The sequence below is a fragment of the Elephas maximus genome, chromosome 10 (genome assembly GCF_024166365.1).
Source record: "Elephas maximus indicus isolate mEleMax1 chromosome 10, mEleMax1 primary haplotype, whole genome shotgun sequence".
NCBI lineage: Eukaryota > Metazoa > Chordata > Mammalia > Proboscidea > Elephantidae > Elephas > Elephas maximus.
The window spans coordinates 4,771,370-4,786,963 of NC_064828.1; the positions used below are offsets into that span (position 1 = coordinate 4,771,370).

Consider the following 15,594-nt stretch of genomic DNA (forward strand, 5'->3'; position numbering starts at 1 on the left):
TCAGTGATTGTTTGAAATGTTAATTTGATTAAACAGTTTATCCTTAACAATCTGAGACATCAATCCATGGTTAGTTTATATGGTTGTTTTACAAATTCTTGTGTAGCTTTGGCAAGTTTGGCTACTGACTTTTGGCCATGTGTTTCTAAACCCAACATGAAATTTTCTCATCCCAGCTCTAATTTTTCAGAGGAACCAAAGGCCTGACCTGTGGTGTAGTTTATGTTAGTAAATAAACAAGAAGAACTCAGCATATTCACCCAGTATTTATTCCATAAAAGTTCAAGCCATTTGTGATCCAAAGCAAAATTGAAATGTGAGCCTTCTATTGTTTGCAGTTTATAGCAAAGTTTTCTATTTTGGTAAATAGAATAGTCTGGTACACAGAAGGTCCCTCATCATGTAGTTTGTAGCCCTTTGAATATGTCGTAATGGCACCAAGATTCACTTTACCTGTTCTTGTTGGGTCAATTACCACTGTTATGAACGGTTCTTGGAGCATCTGAGTACTGACATCAATCCCTGAGAGCCAGCAGCCATAGAGAGGATGGCTATGATACCAGCCAGTTGCATTTTAAAGGCAGCCAGCCTTTTACATATGAGCAGGTCCCTGGGTGGCACAACAATTTCAGCTCCACTACTAACCTAAAGGTCACCTGTTGGAACCCACCCAGTGGCGCCAGGGAAAAAGTCCTATTGCTCTGCTTCCATAAAGATTACAGACAAGAAAACCCTATGGAGCAGTTCCAGCCTGTAACCCATGGGGTTGCAATGAGTGGGAATCCTCCACAACAGTGGGTTTGGTTTGGTTTATTCACATGCAGCATCCTGTACATTTACTTGGTTTTAGTGCCCCCTACAGGCAAAGCAAAACTGTCCGTAATGATTATGGTTTCACCATCCACGTTTCCTAGCATCAAACCCATCAATTCCAAGTTTTGCAATCCTTAAGGTGATGGTAAGAGCCCTGGTGGAGCAATGGTTAACTGAAAGATCAGTGGTTCGAACACACCAGCAGCTCTGTGGGAGAAAAGGCCTGGTCATCTGCTCCCTTAAAGATTGCAGCCTAGGAAACCCCATGGGGCAGTCCTACCCTGTCCTATAGGGTCACTGTGAGTTGGGATTGACTCAAGGGCACACAACAACAACAATGTAATGGTGGAGTCCCTGGGTGGTGCAAATGGTTAAAGTGTGAGGCTACTAACCAAAAGGTTGGAGGTTTGAGCCTACCCAGAGACACTTGGAAGAAAGGCCTGGTGACTTGGAGTCTAAGGCAACTTTTTTTTTTTAAAGTTGTGGTACCCATTACCCGCTGCCATAGAGTTGATTCCAACTCATAGCGATCCTATAGGAAAGAGTAGAACTGCCCATAGGATTCCCAGGGCTGTAAATCCTTATGGAAACAGACTGCCATTTTTCCCCCACATCAACCTTTCAGTTAGCAGCCAAGCACTTTAACCACTGTGCTACCAGGGCTCCTTAATGTCATGGTAATCCAGGGTTTTGTCACCAGGATTTCCTGCTGCTGTTTCTGGTCATATTTGTAGATTTAATCAGTACTCTGAGTTTCTTGCATATTGTTGGCCAATTCACAGGTTTTCTGGGCCTTATACAATATGCTCCCTATGCCACTGTCACTAAGAGTTGGAGAAAGTTGCCATTTCCACAGCCAAGGTGTAACTTTACCTGCCAGGTCTCCCAGTATGCAACCTCTTAAAAGACTCTTTAGCTCTTCCGGCCGACATGGTGCCATAGACGGAAGCACTGTGCCATCCCTCCATAGCAAAGAAGCGAAAAACTGAGTAAAACTGACAAACGTCATTCCTGGAACCCGATAGTGTCAAATGAAGAGATAAAGAACTCAGCCAAACACTGAATGGAATAAGAAACTGACAGAGGACAGAGGGAGTGGAGAGATACATGTGGAGGTCCCCTATCAGCTAACACAGCACAGATTCACCATCTGGGACTCCTGTTGGGGAAGCAGCTTCGTGGAGCTCCCAGCAGGAGATAGAGCACCGAGTAACCAGCAATACATGCTTTTTTACCCCCCCCATCCTCTCCCCACTGCTCTACCTCCTCACTTCTTGGCTGGCTGTGGTGGCTCGGCTGGCCAGGAAGTGCAGCATCCATGCCGCTTGGATTCATCCCACCCACATCAGAGATCGATGGACAGAGAGTACGGGAAAGCAGCTTCACGAGGTTCCCAGCAGGAGACAGCACCCAGTGAAGAGCGTTATACACTTTCCTAACACAATCCTTTTCTCCTCCCCCTTTGACCTACTCTGCTTCCCACCAACCACAGTCCCTTGGCTGAGAGGCAACTGCTTTGGCCCCAAGCCACTTGAATTTGCCCTGCCCACACTGGCCGGGTACCTGAACTGATGTTGCTTCTTTTCTTTTCTTTCGTTTTTTTCCATGCCTCCCACCACCTCCACCTCCTCTCACTCGAAAACCTGGATCTGTGTGCCATCTACTTCTTTTTGAAAGGCTGTGAAGCCCCTCCCCCGGACTGCGATACCATGCTAGTGGGATCCCTGGGACCTTTTTTTTTTTTTTTGCATGTTTTGTTTTGCTTTATTTGTTTGTTTTCTTGGCTTGGGAGCCGCTTCTAGCCAGGTTGTACTGCACAGCTTAGGACCCACTCCCACAATCTGCGCAGCCGTGTAGGTGGAATTCCTGGGGGCATTTCTTTCTTTCTTTTTTCTGTCTTTTTTCCTTTCTCTTTCTTCATTTCTCAGTTCTTGTCTCTCTGTGCTTACCTTCTTTTCCTGTCTCCTGAACACCTGGGCTGTGGGACATGTATATCCTCTCTAGCCAGGCTATACTGCACGGCCTGGGAGCCACTTCCCTGGTCTTCATGGCCCCACCAGTGGGACCCCTGGGGGCTTTTTCTTTTCCAATTTTTTTTTATCTAGCTATTATTTTTCTTCTCTCTCTCTTTCTTTTTTTTTGCTTTTCTCCATTTCTCGGTTTCTCATCTCTCCACTCCAATGGCAAGCTCTTTTAGCACTCTTTTTTTTTCTTTTTTGTTTGTTTTTGGCTCCTGTTTCTCTTTCCTCTCTCTCCTCTTTCCCATACATATATTAACTCCACATATCACAGCCTCCCACCTCTTTCAACCCTCTCTGAACCATGCACTGAACATACCCCCAAGCAGCACAGGCACGGCCTGCCAGAACCTGCACAGCACTGATTCCTGGCCTGCCCTGTTACGTGCCACAAACAACCCAACCCAGCCCCTCCCCTTCAGCTGGACTTGCCCTGCTGCATCATAACTGAGTGACTGGTCCTGCCCATTGGACAAGGAGGTGAAAAGTATAGTGACCAAAACCAAAAAAACCAACCCAGTGCCGTTGAGCCGATTCTGACTCATAGCAACCCTATAGGACAGAGTAGAACTGCCCCATAGGGTTTCCAAGGAGTGCCTGGTGAATTTGAACTGCTGACCCTTTGGTTAGCAGGTGTAGCACTTAACCACTATGCCACCAGGGTTTCTATAGACAAACAACAAAGAAGGCACAGCCTGCCTGCTCAGACAAAACCAAATAAAAAAGCAAGAAGAAAGAGACAAATCTACAATCAAGAAATGAATAACCACTCTATGTTCTGAAGACAGAAGACAAGATAAAAACAATATACAAAAACAGGACAGGATGGTTCCAGCAGGCATCCAAAATAAAACACCAGATGACTTTCCAGTAGAAGAAAAGGCACTAGAACTACATGATAGGGAATTCAAATCCCTAATATTGAGAGAAATCAAAGAGGTATAGCAAAAAGCAGACAAAAATGAGGAAAAAATAGACAAATTTATGGAAAAGGCAGACAAATTCATAAAAATTACAGACAAAAAATGGAAGAATTCAGGAAAATAATACAGGAACAAAATGCCAAAATAAATTTGCAACTAGAAATCATACAAAAACGACAATTAGAAATACAAAAGATAAATCTGCTGAGGAGCAGATTTGAACTGGTGGAAGATCATCAGTGAAATCGAAGACAAATCCTTGCATACAGCTCTGTCTGTGGAAAAATCAGAAAAAAGAATGAAGAAAAAAGAAGAAACCCTGAGAATTAAGTGGGGTACAATCAAAAGCAAAAATTTACAAGTGACTGGAGTTCCAGAACAGGGAAAGAAAGTGGGAAATACAAAGAGGATCATTGAAGAATTACTGACAGAAAACTTCCCTAATATTATGAATGGTGAAAAACTGACCATCTACAAAGCCCAATGAACACTATGTAGGATAGACCCCAAAAGAAAAAAATCAAGGCCTATCATAATCACACTTGCAAAAACCAAAGAGAAAGACAAAATCCTGAGAGCAGCTTGAGGGGGGGAAAAAAAAACACATACAGAGGAGAAGCAATAAGACTAAGCAGTGATTATTTGACAGAAACCATGCAGGCAAGAAGGCAATGGGATGACATACACAAAACTTTGAAAGAAAAAAATTGCCAACCAAGAATAATATATCCTGCAAAACTTTTGTTCAAATATGATAGTGAAATTAGGACATTTCCAGATAAACAGAAATTAAGGGAATATGTAAAAAAAGAAACTTACAAGAATTATTAAAGGGAGTCCTTTGGTCTGAGAACAAACATCAGACCACAGCCTGAATCTAGGATGCAAGATTGTACCAGCCAGATACCAACGTAGGAAATGAACTCAAAAGGGCTATCCAAAACCAAAAGAATTTCGACAGGCAATCAGAGACGTTAACCTGTAAATGACAACAATGGCAGAACAATAAAAGAGGAAATAAACAGTATAGGTATAGAACTTTCTAATGGAGAGGAAGGCAAAGCGATAGTAAGTAATAATAGACTTGTTCAAACCTAGGAAGATAAGGGTAAATTTCAAGGTAACCACAAAGATTGTTAACAAAGCTAATGATCAAAATAAAGAAGAAAAACATAAAGTCTCAATAAAACAAAATCTACAAAAACAAAAGAAATGAAAAAGAAATCCAGATCCGGGGCCAAGATGGCGGACTAGGTGGACGCTACCGCGGATCCCTCTTGCAACAAAGACTTGGAAAAACAAGGGAATCGATCACATACATAACAATCTACGAACTCTGAACAACAAGCACAGACTTAGAGACGGAAAACGAACAAATACGGGCAGACAGCGACTGTTTTCAGAACTAGGAGCCAGCGCACCAGACAGGTGACCTTCGGAGCTCGATCTGGGGCAGAGCCCAGGGGGGCAGACGGCACAGAAAGGGGGCCCACCCCTTCCCCCCCGAACCCATCCCGGGAGGAAGTCTAGCAGGTTGGCGCGGGCAGCGTAGGGGCCCAGCCGGAGGGAGAAGCACCCGGGAGGCAGTAACTGATCTGGGAGGGGGGAGAACAGCGTCCCAGCTGGGGTGCCGTCCCGCCGGGAGTTAGGCGAGAAGCCGACAGGGCGCGAGCGGGGGGGGGTCAACTATATTTCCCTAAAGTGACCCCAGGGCAGGGCCCACACGTTCGTGCGGGAAGACGCACACCCAGTCCGCGCGTGCAGCGCGGCACACCAGAGGGAGAAATCCCCGGAAGTGTCTGGTCTCAAAGCAGGGAAAGCAGCATCCGAGACGGGGAGCCATTCCGCTGGGATCTGGGCGCGCGCGCACGGGCGGGGCATGAGCACGGGGTCCATTTTTATTACCCTGAATTGACCCAGGGGGCGGGACCACCTGGTCATGCGAGTGACGCCCTCCCAGTTTGCGCGAGAGGTGTGGCACACCGGAAGGAGAAGTCCCCGGGAGGAAGTGATTGGTCCCGAAGCGCAGAAAGTAGCGTCCCAGACGGGGTGACGTCCTGCCAGGACTTGGGCGCGCGCACGAGCGGGGCGTGAGCACGGAGTCCATTTTTATTGCCCTGAATTGACCCAGGGGGCGGGCCCACCTGGCCGTGCAGGTGACGCCAACCCAGTTCGCGCGAGAGGTGTGGCGCTCCGGAAGTAGAAGTCCCCGGGAGGAAGTGACTGGTTCCGGAACGGGGAAAGCAGCGTCTCAACCCGGAAGTCATCCCGCTGGGATTTGGGCGTGCGCACAGGCGGGGCGTGACCGCGGGACCCAATTATAATCGCCTGAATAGACCCTGGGGGCGGGCCCAACCATTCGTGCGGGAAACGCCCACCCAGTGCCCACGAGCGGTGCCGCGCACCGGAGGAAGTCCCCAGGAGGAAGTGACTGGTTTCCGAGCAAGGAAAGCAGTGTCCTAGCCAGGGACCCGTCCAGCCCAGATTTTGGCGAACGGGGGCGGAGCGTGAACGTGGTGTTCAGCTCTATATTCTGTGGTGCTACACTCCTAGCTCTCAGATCCCTCCCCCACCCTCCTCAGGCGACCCCATTAACATCCGAATACCCGGAGCCAGAGAGAGAATTCAGATAGGGATCTGACTGCATTTTTTTTTAGCTAACTACTTGGAAAATCTAGTTTCACAGTGATGGCTCGGAGACAGCAGTCCATATCAAACCACATAAAGAAACAGACCATGACAGCTTCTCCAACCCCCCAAACAAAAGAATCAAAATCTTTCCCAAATGAAGATACAATCCTGGAATTATCAGATACAGAATATAAAAAACTAATTTACAGAATGCTTAAAGATATCACAAATGAAATTAGGATAAATGCAGAAAAAGCCAAGGAACACACTGATAAAACTGTTAAAGAACTCAAAAAGATTATTCAAGAACATAGTGGAAAAATTAACAAGTTGCAAGAATCCATAGAGAGACAGCATGTAGAAATCCAAAAGATTAACAATAAAATTACAGAATTAGACAACGCAATAGAAAGTCAGAGGAGCAGACTCGAGCAATTAGAATGTAGACTGGGACTTCTGGAGGACCAGGGAAACAACACCAACATAGCTGAAAAAAAATCAGATAAAAGAATTAAAAAAAATGAAGAAACCCTAAGAATCATGTGGGACTCTATCAAGAAGGATAACTTGCGAGTGATTGGAGTCCCAGAACAGGGAGGGGGGACAGAAAACACAGAGAAAATAGTTGAAGAACTCCTGACACAAAACTTCCCTGACATCATGAAAGACGAAAGGATATCTATCCAAGATGCTCATCGAACCCCATTTAAGATTGATCCAAAAAGAAAAACACCAAGACATATCATCATCAAACTTGCCAAAACCAAAGATAAACAGAAAATTTTAAAAGCAGCCAGGGAGAAAAGAAAGGTCTCCTTCAAGGGAGAATCAATAAGAATAAGTTCAGACTACTCAGCAGAAACCATGCAGGCAAGAAGGGAATGGGACGACATATACAGAGCACTGAACGAGAAAAACTGCCAACCAAGGATCATATATCCAGCAAAACTCTCTCTGAAATATGAAGGAGAAATTAAGATATTTACAGATAAACACAAGTTTAGAGAATTTGCAAAAACTAAACCAAGACTGCAAGAAATGCTAAAGGAGATTGTTTGGCCGGATGACCAATAATATCAGGTACCAGCACAATACAAGGTCACAAAACAGAACGTCCTGATATCAACGCAACTCAAACAGGGAAAGCACAAAAACAAACAAATTAAGACTAATTCTAAAAAATAAATAAATAAACAAAATAATACATACAACAGGAAATCATGGAAATCAATAGATAAACGATCAAAATAATCAAAAAGAGGGACTAAATATAGGAGGCATTGAACTGCCAGATGGAGAGTGATACAAGGCGAAATAGAAGGATACAAGTTAGGTTTTTACTTAGAAAAATAGGGGTAAATAAAAAGGTAACCACAAAAAGGAATATCAATTCCATAACTCAAGAAAAAAGCAAAGAAAAACGTAACGACTCAATAAACACAAAGTTAAACATTATGAAAATGAGGATCTCACAAGCTACTAAGAAAAACGTCTCAGTACAAAAAAGCATGTGGAAAAATGAAATGGCCAACAATACACATGAAAAGGCATCAAAATGACAGCACTAAAAACTTACTTATCTATAATTACGCTGAATGTAAATGGACTAAATGCACCAATAAAGAGACAGAGAGTCATGGACTGGATAAAAAAACACGATCCATCTATATGCTGCCTACAAGAGACACACCTTAGACTTAGAGACACAAACAAACTAAAACTCAAAGGATGGAAAAAAATATATCAAGCAAACAATAAGCAAAAAAGAAGAGGAGTAGCAATATTAATTTCTGACAAAATAGACTTTAGACTTAAATCCGCCACAAAGGATAAAGAAGGACACTATATAATGATAAAAGGGACAATTGATCAGGAAGACATAACCATATTAAATATTTATGCACCTAATGACAGGGCTGCAAGATACATAAATCAAATTTTAACAGAATTGAAAAGTGAGATAGACACCTCCACATATATAGTAGGAGACTTCAACACACCACTTTCGGAGAAGGACAGGACATCCAGTAAGAAGCTCAATAGAGACACGGAAGACCTAATTACAACAATCAACCAACTTGACCTCATTGACTTATACAGAACTCTCCACCCAACTGCTGCAAAATATACTTTTTTTTCTAGCGCACATGGAACATTCTCTAGAATAGACCACATATTAGGACATAAAACAAATCTTTCCTGAATCCAAAACATCGAAATATTACAAAGCATCTTCTCAGACCACAAGGCAATGAAGCTAGAAATCAACAGAAAAACTAGGGAAAAGAAATCAAATACTTGGAAACTGAACAATACCCTCCTGAAAAAAGACTGGGTTATAGAAGACATCAAGGAGGGAATAAAGAAATTCTTAGAAAGCAACGAGAATGAAAATACTTCCTATCAAAACCTCTGGGACACAGCAAAAGCAGTGCTCAGAGGCCAATTTATATCGATAAGTGCACACATACAAAAAGAAGAAAGAGCCAAAATCAGAGAACTGTCCCGACAACTTGAACAAATAGAAAGAGAGCAACAAAAGAATCCATCAGGCACCCGAAGAAAACAAATAATAAAAATTAGAGCTGAACTAAATGAATTAGAGAACAGAAAAACAATTGAAAGAATTAACAAAGCCAAAAGCTGGTTCTTCGAAAAAATTAACAAAATTGATAAACCATTGGCTAGACTGACTAAAGAAAAACAGGAAAGGAAACTAATAACCCGAATAAGAAACGAGAAGGACCACATCACAACAGAACCAAATGAAATCAAAAGAATCATATCAGATTACTACATAAAATTGTACTCTAACAAATTTGAAAACCTAGAAGAAATGGATAAATTCTTAGAACAATACTACTTACCTAAACTAACAAATTCAGAAGTAGAACAACTAAATAGACCCATAACAAAAAAAGAGATTGAAACGGTAATCAAAAAACTCCCAACAAAAAAAAGTCCTGGCCCAGATGGCTTCACTGCAGAGTTCTACCAAACCTTCAGAGAAGACTTAACACCATTACTATTGAAGGTATTTCAAAGTATAGAAAAAGACGGAATACTACCCAACTCATTCTATGAAGCTACCATCTCCCTGATACCAAAACCAGGTAAAGACATTACAAAAAAAGAAAATTTTAGACCTATATCCCTCATGAACATAGATGCAAAAATCCTTAACAAAATTCTAGCCAATAGAATCCAACAACACATCAAAAAAAAAATACACCCTGATCAAGTGGGATTTATACCAGGTATGCAAAGCTGGTTTAATATCAGAAAAACCATTAATGTAATCCATCACATAAATAAAAAAAAAGATAAAAACCACATGATCTTATCAATAGATGCAGAAAAGGCATTTGACAAAGTTCAACACCCATTTATGATAAAAACTCTAACCAAAATAGGAATTAAAGGAAAATTCCTCAACATAATAAAGGGCATATATGCAAAGCCAATGGCCAATATCACTCTAAATGGAGAGAACCTGAAAGCATTTCCCTTGAGAACGGGAACCAGAGAAGCATGCCCTTTATCACCGCTCTTATTCAACATCGTACTTGAAGTCCTAGCCAGGGCAATTAGGCTAGACAAAGAAATAAAGGGTATCCAGATTGGTAAGGAGGAAGTAAAGCTATCACTATTTGCAGATGACATGATCGTATACATGGAAAACCCTAAGAAATCCTCCAGAAAACTACTGAAACTAATAGAAGAGTTTGGAAGAGTCTCAGGATATAAAATAAACATACAAAAATCACTTGGATTCCTCTACATCAACAAAAAGAACACCGAAGAGGAAATAACCAAATCAATACCATTCACAGTAGCCCCCAAGAAGATAAAATACTTAGGAATAAATCTTACCAAGGATGTAAAAGACCTATACAAAGAAAACTATAAAACTCTGCTACAAGAAATTCAAAAGGACATACTTAAATGGAAAAACATACCCTGCTCATGGATAGGAAGACTTAACATACTAAAAATGTCTATTCTACCAAAAGCCATTTATACATACAACGCACTTCCAATCCAAATACCAATGTCATACTTTAAGGGAATAGAGAAACAAATCACTAATTTCATATGGAAAGGAAAGAACCCCCGGATAAGCAAAACATTACTGAAAAAGAAGAAGAAAGTGGGAGGCCTCACCCTACCTGATTTCAGAACCTATTATATAGCTACAGTAGTCAAAACAGCCTGGTACTGGTACAACAACAGGCACATAGACCAATGGAACAGAATTGAGAATCCAGATATAAATCCATCCACGTATGAGCAGCTGATATTTGACAAAGGACCAGTGTCAGTCAATTGGGGAAATAATAGTCTTTTTAACAAATGGTGCTGGCATACCTGGATATCCATTTGCAAAAGAATGAAACAGGACCCATACCTCACACCATGCACAAAAACTAACTCCAAGTGGATCAAAGACCTAAACATAAAGACTAAAACGATAAAAATCATGGAAGAAAAAATAGGATCTACCCTAGGAGCCCTAATATAGGGCATAAACAGAATACAAAACATTACCAAAAATGATGAAGAGAAACCAGATAACTGGGAGCTCCTAAAAATCAAACACCTATGCTCATCTAAAGACTTCACCAAAAGAGTAAAAAGACCACCTACAGACTGGGAAAGAATATTCAGCTATGACATCTCAGACCAGCGCCTGATCTCTAAAATCTACATGATTCTGTCAAAACTCAACCACAAAAAGACAAACAACCCAATCAAGAAGTGGGCAAAGGATATGAACACACATTTCACTAAGGAAGATATTCAGGCAGCCAACAGATACATGAGAAAATGCTCTCGATCATTAGCCATTAGAGAAATGCAAATTAAAACTACGATGAGATTCCATCTGACACCAACTAGACTGGCATTAATTCAAAAAACACAAAATAATAAATGTTGGAGAGGCTGCGGAGAGACTGGAACTCTCATACACTGCTGGTGGGATTGTAAAATGGTACAACCACTTCGGAAATCCATTTGGCGTTATCTTAAACAGTTAGAAATAGAACTACCATACAACCCAGAAATCCCACTCCTCGGAATATACCCTAAAGATACAAGACCCTTCACACAAACAGATATATGCACACCCATGTTTATTGCAGCTCTGTTTACAATAGCAAAAAGCTGGAAGCAACCAAGATGTCCATCAACGGACGAATGGGTAAATAAATTGTGGTATATTCACACAATGGAATACTACGCATCGATAAAGAACAGTGACGAATCTCTGAAACATTTCATAACATGGAGGAATTTGGAAGGCATTATGCTGAGCGAAATGAGTCAGTTGCAAAAGGACAAATATTGTATAAGACCACTATTATAAGATCTTGAGAAATAGAAAAAACGGAAAAGAACACATACTTTTGTGGTTACAAAGGGGGGAGGGAGGTAGGGAGGGAGGGAGAGGGCTTTTTATTGATCAATCTGTAGATGGGAACTGCTTTGGGTGAAGGGAAAGACAACACTCAAAACAAGGAAGGTCAGCCTAATTGGACTGGATTAAAAGTAAAGAGGTTTCCGAGATAAAATGAAAGCTTCAAAGGTCAGCGAAGCAGGGGCTGGGGTCTGGGGAACTTGGTTTGAGGGGACTTCTAAGTCAATGGGCAAAACAATTCTATTATGAAAACACTCTGCATCCCACTTTGAATTGTGGCACCTGGGGTCCTAAATGCCAACAAGCAGCCATCTAAAATACATTAATTGGTCTCAACCCACCGGGAGCACAGGCAAAGGAAGAACACCAAGGTCACACGACAACTAAGAACCCAAGAGACAGAAAGGGCCACTTGAACCAGAGACCTACATTATCCTGAGACCAGAAGAACTAGTTGGTGCCCGGCCACAATCAATGTCTGCCCTGTCAGGGAACACAACAGACAACTCCTGAGGGAGCAGGAGACCAATGGGATGCAGACCCCAAAGTCTCATTAAAAGACCACACCTAATGGTATGATTGCGACTAGAGGAATCCCAGAGATAATGCTCCCCAGAACTTCTGATGGCACAGGACAGGAACCATCCCCGAAGACAAATCATCAGGCATGAAAAGGACTGGTCAGTGGGGGGGAGAGAGATACTGATGAAGAGTGAGCTAATTAAATCAGGTGGACACGGGAGAGTGTGTTGGCAACTCTTGACTGGAGGGGGGATGGGAAGATAGAGAGAGAGGGAAAATGGTAAAATTGGCACGAAACGAGAGACTGTAAGGGCTGACTCAATAGGGGAAGAGCAAGTGGGAGAAGGGAGTAAGATGTATGTAAACCTACATGTGACAGACTGATTGGAATGGTAAATGTTCACTTGAAGCTTAATAAAAATTAAAAAAAAAAAAGAAATCCACAAAAAAGGAACTCAGCTCAGGAGAGTAAGAGGAACAAAGAAAACGTACACACTACAAAAAAAAAAATACTACAAAATGACAGCAATAAACTCACACCTATCAATAATTACACTGAATGTAAATGGCCTAAATGCACCCATAGACACAGAGTGACAGAATGGATAAAAAAACAGATCCGTCAATATGCTGTCTACAAGAGACACACCTTAGAAACAAGGACGTAAATTTATTAAAAATCAAAGGGTGGAAAAAGTATATAAAGCAAATAACTACCAAAAAAGAGGAGGAGTGGCAATACTAATCTCAGATAAAATAGACTTTAAAACAAAATTCATAAAAGACAAAGAAGGGCACTATATAATGATTAAAGGGATGATCCATCAAGAAGACTTAACCATAATAAACATCTACAAACCCAATGACAGGGCTCCAAAATACATAAAGCAAACTCTAACAGTACTGAAAAAAGAAATTGAGAGTTCCACAATAATAGTGGGAGACTTAAACACACCACTCTGGGTAAAGGACAGAACATCTAGAAAGAAACTCAACAAAGATACAGAAGAGCTAAAGAGCACAATCAGCCAACTTGACCTCATAGACATATATAGAGTACTCCACCCAACAGCTGCAAGTACACATTCTTTTCCAACACACATAGAACATTCTTCAGAATAGACCACATATTAGGACACAGAGCAACCCTCAACAAAATCCATAACACTGAGATAATACAAAGTATCTTCTTTGACCACAGCACCATGAAAGTAGAAATTAACAACAGGAAGAGTAAGGAAAAAAATCAATTACATGGAAACTGAATAACACCATGCTTAAAAACCAGTAGGTAATAGAAGAAATCAGCGATGGAATAAAAAAAAATCCTAAAATCAAATTAGAAAGAAAACACGCTATATCAAAACCTTTGGGACACAGCAAAGGCAGTCCTCAGAGGTCAATTTATACCACTAGATGCATACATCAAAAAAGAAAAAAAAGGGACAAAACAAAACCATTAGCTACACAACTTTGACAAATAGAAAGAGAAAAGCAAACGAAGCCCACAGCCGCCAGAAGAAAGGAAATAATAAAGATCAGAGCAGAAATAAATGAAATAGAGAGTAGAAAAACAATAGAAAGAATCAACAAAACCAAAAGTTGGTTCTTTGAAAGGATCAACACAATTGACAAACCACTGAGCAAACTGGCCAAAGAAAACCATGAGAGGATGCAACTAGCCCAAAGAAGAAATGAAATGAGGGACATTAGAACAGACCCAACTGAAATAAAAAGGATCATAACAGAATACTATGAAAAACTATACTCCAAGAAATTTGAAAACCTAGAGGAAATGGACAAATTTCTAGAGACACACTACCTACCCAAACTAACACAAAATGATGTTGAAAATCTGAGCAGACCCATAATGAGAGAAAGAGATTGAAAAGATAATAAAAAACACTTCCAACAACAAAAAAAAATCCCTAGCTCAAATGGCTTCACTGGAGAATTCTTCCAAACACTCAGAGAAGAACTTACACCAGTACTACTGAAACTATTTCCAAACGCAGAAAAGGAAGCAATACTTCTGAATTCCTTCTATGAAGCCAGAATAACCCTGATACCAAAACTGGGCAAAAACACCACAAAAAATGAAAACTACAGAGCAATCTCTCTCATGAATATAAATGCAAAAATTCTCAACAAAATTCTAGCCAATAGAATTCACCATCATATCAAAAAACTAATACATCACAGCCAATTAGGATTCATACCAGCTATGCAAGGATGGCTCGACATTAGAAAATCAGTTAATGTAATTCACTACATAAATAAAAGGAAAGAAAACGATCACATGATCATCTCAATTGATGCAGAAAAGGCATTCCAAACTCCAACACCCATTCCTGATAAAAATTCTCAATAAAATAGGTATAGAAGGGAAATTTCTCAACATAATAAAGGGCATCTATGCAAAACAAACAGCCAACATTCTTCTTAATGGAGAGAGGCTGAAAACATTCCCCTTGAGAACAGGAACAAGACAAGGATGCCCTTTATCACCACTCCTATTTAACATTGTGCTGGAAATCCTAGCTAGAGCAATAAGGCAAGAAACAGAAATAAAGGACATCCAAAATGGCAATGAAGAAGTTAAACTGTACCTATTTGTGAATGCTATGAAACTGTACATAGAAAACCCAAAAGACTTCACAGGAAAACTACTGGAACTAATAGAGAGATTCAGCAGAGTTGCAGGATACAAGACAAATATACAAAAATCAATTGGATTGTTATACACCAGTAAAGAGAACATTGAAAAAGAAATCAGGAAAACAATCCCATTATAATAGGCCCTAAAAAACAAAAAAACTTGGGAATAAATCTAATCAGGGATGTAAAAGACCTATATAAAGAAAACTACAAAACACTACTGCAAGAAACCAAAAGAGATCTACATAAATGGAAAAACATACCATGCTCGTGGATAGGTAGAGTCATCGTTATGAAAATGACAATTCTACCCAAAGCGATTTACAAATACAATGCAATACCTATCCAAATACCAACAACATTCTTTAAGAGATGGAAAAGGAAGAAACCCCGGATAAGTAAAGCACTATTGAAGAAGTAAAAAGTAGGAGGACTCGCACTATCTGACCTCAGAAGCTGTTATACAGCTGTGGTAGTCAAAACAGCCTGGTGCTGGTACTGGCACAACGAAAGATACATAACCAATGGAACAGAATTGAGAACCCAGATGTAAATACGTCCACCTATGGTCACCTGATCTTCGACAAGGGCCCAACTCCTTCTAGTGGGG

The 15,594-nt window shown here is 40.9% G+C and overlaps 1 pseudogene; it reads right to left on the reverse strand.

Moving 5' to 3' along the window:
* On the reverse strand, positions 1–1,745 carry LOC126084382 (COP9 signalosome complex subunit 5-like; annotated as a pseudogene).
* Positions 1,746–15,594: the final 13,849 nt, after the last annotated feature.